A 6,046-nucleotide genomic window follows, 5' to 3' on the forward strand; every position below is an offset into this window, starting at 1 on the left:
TGTTCGTTAATCAGATCTCAGTCCATGCCAATGTGTCCCCCTAATCCCATGTACTTTCATTTGTTTACATAATGGCTTGCGTGGGACCTTACTCAAATCCATCTGAAAATCCAAGTATTCCACTGTCACCAATTTCCCTTATCTATTCTGCCTGTTACGTCCTCAGAAAACTCCAACCCGGTTTTGTCAAACATGACTTCCTTTTCATAAATCCATGTTCACCCTGCCAATCCTACCATTATTTTCTCGGTGTCCTATTATCGCACCTTTAATTATAGGTTCTAGCATTTTTCCAGTGGCTAATGTTAGGCTAACAGGGCTGTCATTTCCTGTGACAACAAGGTGTAGAGCTGGATGAACACAGCAGGCCAAGCAGCATCAGAGGAGCAGGAAGGCTGACATTTCGGGCCTAGACCCTTCTTCAGAAAATCCAGTGCTCTCTTTTCCTCCTTTCTTAAATAGTGGAGTTACAAGTTTATAAAATAATGAGAAATATAGGTAGAGTTAATGGCAGTTGTCTTTTTCCTAGCATGGGAGATTTCAAGATTTGGGGGCACATTTTTAGAGGAAAAGAGAAACATTTAAAAAAAGACGTAAGAAGCAAAATATTTACACGGGGTGGAATGAACTTCCTGAGGATGTGGTGGTTACGGGTACAATTACAACGCTTAAAAGACATTTGGATAAGTACGTGAATAAGAAAGGTTTGGAGGGATATGGGCCAGGAGCAGGCAGGTGAGACTAGTTTAGTTTGGAATTATGTTCGGCATGGACTAGTTGGGCCGAAGGGTCTGTTTCCGTGCTGTATGGCTCTCTGACTCTATTTCGTACTTCCAGTTCCTGGGACCGTTCCAGATCTATAGAATTTTGGAGGATGGCCACCACTAATCCCACAATGTCTGCAGAGACTTCTTTCAACAGTTTAGCACGTTATCCATCATTGCTCAGACCTTTGAATATGGGAGTTGGGACGTCATGTTGAGGTTGTACAGGACATTGGTGAGGCCTGTTCTGGAGTACTGTGCTCTGTTCTGGTCGCATTGTTATAGGAAAGATATATTAAACTGGAGAGGGTTCAGAAGAGATTTACCAGGATGTTGCTGGGAATTGAGGGTTTGAGTTATAAAGAGAGGCTGGAAAGGCTGGGACTTTTCTCACTGGAGCATAGGAGATTGAGAGGCGACCTCATAAAGGTTTATAAAATCATGAAGGCCATAACTAAGGTCAATAGCAAAGGTCATTTCCCTAAGGTGGGTGAGTTCAAAATTAGGAGGTGTATTTTTAAGGTGAGAGGAGAAAGATCTAAAAAGGACATGAGGGGCAACTTTTTATTTTTTTACACAGAGGGTGGGTTTGTGTGTGGAATGAACTGCCAGAGGAAGTGGTGGATGCAGGTTCAGTTACAACGTTTGAAAGACATTTGGATAAATACACGAATAGGAAAGGTTTGGAGGGATATTGGCCAGGAGCAGGCAGGAGGGTCTAGTTTAGTTTGGGATTATGGTCAGCTTAGACTGGTTGGACCGAAGGGTCTATTTCCGTGCTGTATGACTCTACGACCAAGATGTCAGTCCAAACGGATTTTATCTATGTTAAGCCCATTAATTTTTCTCGTACTATTTTATTTAATTATGTTAATACATTGATCTGTCCTCATTAATGCTAATTCCTAGATAGTCCATTATATCTTGCAAGTTTTTAGGATTTTCCTCCACGACAGGGGTACAAAGCAAGTCCCCCCCCCACTAACCCGGTGGACTGTCCAGCCTCAGGGACACCTGTCTACCCACCATCATGGAATTCTAGATCACAATAACTTGTAGCATTTTTAAAAATCTCATCCTCCCCCCTACCTCCCCATGCCCCCACCCACCCTGGTGCTTTTGCCAGTTACCCTCATTCTATGTCCCTTCAGTTCCACAACCCTCTGTCACCTCCTGCAGCATTCTTTCAGCACAGCACAGGATAAAACATTTCTCAGGCAGCTTGCTGAGGGGTTCCTTCTACTTAGTTAATCGTTCTGGAGAAATAAAACAAAGCTGAGAGTCCTTTCGTTGCTGTACAAGTACTTGTATTAAACAATCCTAGAAGCAGTTAATTATGTCCACAAACGAGCAAGATTTACACAGCGATTGGTTGGGAGGTGGTAGGGGGATTCTTGAAAGGAGGATTTTGGACGGGGAATAAACTCAGCTTTAAGACAGCATTAGCTGCTGGTGTTGCACTGACAGGCATGTGGTGTGAATGGACATTCTCTAAACCCACTCCCAACCTTACCCTGTGTGGACAGAGATGGCCCCCATTCCTGCAAACCTGCTGCGGGCATTTCAAGGGCTGCAGGAAATGCTGGCATCCTGCACAAGCACATCTCATGTCTGGGGTCCAAATGAAGTGTTGTGTCCTTTCGTCCCCTGTAACTGAAAGGTGGGGGGGGGGGGTGCAGAATCTGGGTGTGGGCGTTTACAGGTAATCAGGTCTCCCCTCATCTTTGCTTTCTTCCTCCGACCCCCATTTTGCAGCAGTTGACTGCTCCACCGTTTTCACAGAGGTAGGAATTATCTGCCTAGACAGAGGGTGGAATGCACGCCCAGTTATTGCAATAACTGGTTAACTGAGGGATGCACGCTTGGTTTGACAGCGGCTCTGCACTTAACCTAATGGCTGACAGACCTTGTAGGAAGCACGGGACTTTCAAAACAGCAGTGAGAGAGAGAGAGAGAGAGAGAGAAGGACATGCCTTTCCTGGCTGCAGTCCTGGCACATGTGGGGATTGCAGAGATGGACCACCGAACCATCCTTTACTGAGGTTAAGATCAATCCACCCCCCACCTCCCCCTCCCACCACCATCCTCACCCGTAACATAGGGGCCATTGGGCGACAGGGCCTTTGGCCCAGATAAGCCTGGCATATTGCTGCCCACAAACACAGCCTCACAGTTTGAGGTGGCAGCATCAGTGGGAGCTGAGGAGGAGCCAGTCCTCAAGGGCTTTAAACGTCAAGGGGAGAGAAGCAACCGTTCCTTGAGTCTGTGCCAAGGGTGGATGGAATGTTCCGGAAACTACCATTCAGTTGACATTCAGGATGCAGAGGTGTCGTCCTGTTGACCCTCGCCAATGGTTCTCTCAGAATCGGGGGAAAAACTGGGAAGGTCTCTGCGCTAATTGTTCAGAGTGAGTTAGGTGGTCTTGTTTCCACACCTCAGGGGAGGTGGTTGCTGGGAGGCCTCAGAGACGAGTGGGATTAAAATCCTGTAGAGAAGAGAATTCTCTTTAGAAAACTGTCAGAGAGGGTGAGCGAACAGAAACATAGAACATAGAACAGTACAGCACAGTATAGGCCCTTCGGTCCACGATGTTGTGCCGAACTTTTACCCTAAAAGGTCTAACTAACCATCACCCCTACCTTATACTTCCATCCATATGCCTATCTAATAGCTGCTTAAATACCCCTAATGAGGCCGACTCCACTACCCTCTCCGGCAATGCATTCCACACCCCTACCACTCTGAGTAAAGAACCTACCTCTGACGTCTCCCCGATATCTACATCCACTCACTTTAAAACTATGCCCCCTCGTATTAGCTACCTCCACCCTAGGAAAAAGTCTCTGGCTGTCCACTCTATCCATAACTCTGATCATTTTGTACACCTCTATCAAGTCACCTCTCATCCTTTGTCGTTCTAAAGAGAAAACACAGAGAGACAGACAGAAAACAGGTATCGATACAGAGGGAGAGGAGACGGAGTGAGATTGAATTTGGGAGCAGAGACGGACTGCTACAGAGAGATAGGTAGGACCAGGGAACAGACAGGTGGATGGACGCAGAGAAAGAGAGAGATAGAGTGAAGTTGGAAGGAGAGAGACAAGAAAACACAGAGCAAGTTGGGGTCAGGGAGAGTGCAGAAGTATGGACACAGAGAATGGGAGAGTGAGAGAAAAGTGACGCCCAGGGGTGGGGGGGCAACAGAAAGAGACAGATAGACAGGGAGGATGGGGAGCGTGGAGAAAGGAAGAGTGAGAGCTCATCAGGCACTGAGAGAGAAAGGATTAGGGATAGAGGAATTGAGGGGGGACAGAGAGAAAGGGGGGAGAGACAGCAACTGTGAGAAGAGACAGAACAATGGGGGACGGAGACTGAAAAAATGGGGGATGGAGTCCAATCTTTGAAAAAATATCCTTCAACCCAACTGACTCTTCAAACTGGTCCCATCACAGCTCCACACCTGTTTGGGTGTAAGAGCTGCCCCGATTTCCCATGGGACTTCCTGCCCCCTTCCAGCCCATAATTTCCCTGGTAGCAGCCCGCAACTACCCCCCACCTTCTCCCCCCCCCCCCCGCCCCCCTCCAAACCCTCTCAAAGCTCCAGCCGCAGGATTTGAACCCTGCCCTACAGCCACCTGGTGGGAATGTTCCACATGGTGAAGGACCAATACCCCCCAACCCCCCGACCAAAACTCTGTTGTAAAGTGAGACACCTTACCGCCAGCGAGGCCGAGTCCGGAGAGATCTGTTTCCGTGGCAGCTGACTGCTGGAAGAACCTGTGGAGAGATTCTAGTTTAGTCCCGTCTCTCTGGCTGTGCCCACACAACACAACACGGAGTGCCCACACAACACAACACGGAGTGCCCACACAACACATTTTAAGAGGTTATTTTGTCCTGTTGTTTTTTTTGAAGGCAGAGGCGCCAAGCTGGCTACTGAATACCACCCGAGTAAACATCTTGGGAGGCCTGAATAGGTGTGGCCAGCTCTCACAGATCAGGATTCCCGGGTAGAATCAGAAGCTATTGGGGTCTCAATAGAGTTGGAAGTTTCAGTGAATGTCTCCTGACTGCTACTCTCTCCGAATTTTCTCTTGATGTTGTTTTCCCTCCTGGGTTGGAGAACCGCATGTGAGAAACTGTGTCTGAATTTTCCTTTTTTTTTGCCAAGAGAGGTGTGTTTATGTGATGTTGCTATATTGGAACAGTTAATTAGTATTAGTTACTGTATCTATCATTCTGTTAAGTTTTCTAAATTCCTGTTACTTTTGTTGCATTTTTAACTACAGTGTTTAAATAAGTTGTGTCTCGCTTAACATCGAGTAGTTTGACCAGTCACATTGCGTCTGGAACAGGCACTTTTCATTTGCCTTTACAATAAGAGAAAGCTAGGATCTAGGCTACCTTCTTAAAATATTTTGAGTGGGTCTGATCTGGTCCAGAACAATATCTACACACCATGAGGTGCAGGTGACACAATGTGGTATCAACACAACACATCATACACATTGAAAGCAACACAAACACAATGCAGAGAACATCTATCACAGCACAGACAATGCTAATACAGCACTTGCCAGGCTGCATACAACATACATATTTCACACAGGCATTTTGACAGGAATCAACTTAATTAATCTACCTATTCACTGGATGATGGATATTATTGTTGGGAATGAAAGGTCCAGTTATTTCACACACTCAGTGTCAACGAGCAAACATCCCAGGACAGTACAGATACAGAGTAAATCTCCCTCCGCACGGTCCCCTTCAAACACTCCCAGCACAGGGTTTACATTAAGAGCCCCTCAACCACTATCCTAATGTCTCCAAATGAGACCCTAATGATCAGTGTCCGGCTTTACCAGGTGCTGGATCTCTGGAAGACTTTTTATCGCTCAGGAACCCTGATGCCGTGTTGCTACGGTGTCGGAATGTGGGAAGGATGGAAGACATTTGATTTCTTTCTTCTGGTGAATCTTTTGACTGCAGAGAGGAACAATATGATTATTAGAGGAGGGTAGAGGTCAGTTAATGCAGTTTATCCCATGAACATTGCTCTCACTGGGGTACGGCACGCGCGCGCACACACAGAGACACACTCACTGGGATGGGGCGTGCGTGCGCATGCACGCGCACACACACACACACACTCACTGGGATAGGGGCGTGCGTGCGCAGACACACGCACACACTCACTCACTCACTCACTGGGATAGGGGCGTGCGCGCGCAGACTCACTCACTCACTGGGATAGGGGCGTGCGCGCGCAGACTCACTCA

General features: G+C 47.2%; 1 long non-coding RNA gene across 1 annotated transcript; it reads right to left on the bottom strand.

Annotated features, from left to right (window-relative positions):
* Nucleotides 1–2,031: 2,031 nt before the first annotated feature.
* LOC125482060 lies at nucleotides 2,032–5,745 on the bottom strand. Its single transcript, XR_007261534.1, has 3 exons — nucleotides 5,630–5,745; nucleotides 4,483–4,541; nucleotides 2,032–3,249 (listed from the first exon to the last, which is right to left on the bottom strand). It is a non-coding gene; the product is annotated as an uncharacterized LOC125482060 (long non-coding RNA).
* Nucleotides 5,746–6,046: the final 301 nt, after the last annotated feature.

Source organism: Rhincodon typus, unplaced genomic scaffold (assembly GCF_021869965.1).
Source record: "Rhincodon typus isolate 14 unplaced genomic scaffold, sRhiTyp1.1 hic_rhity00005385, whole genome shotgun sequence".
NCBI lineage: Eukaryota > Metazoa > Chordata > Chondrichthyes > Orectolobiformes > Rhincodontidae > Rhincodon > Rhincodon typus.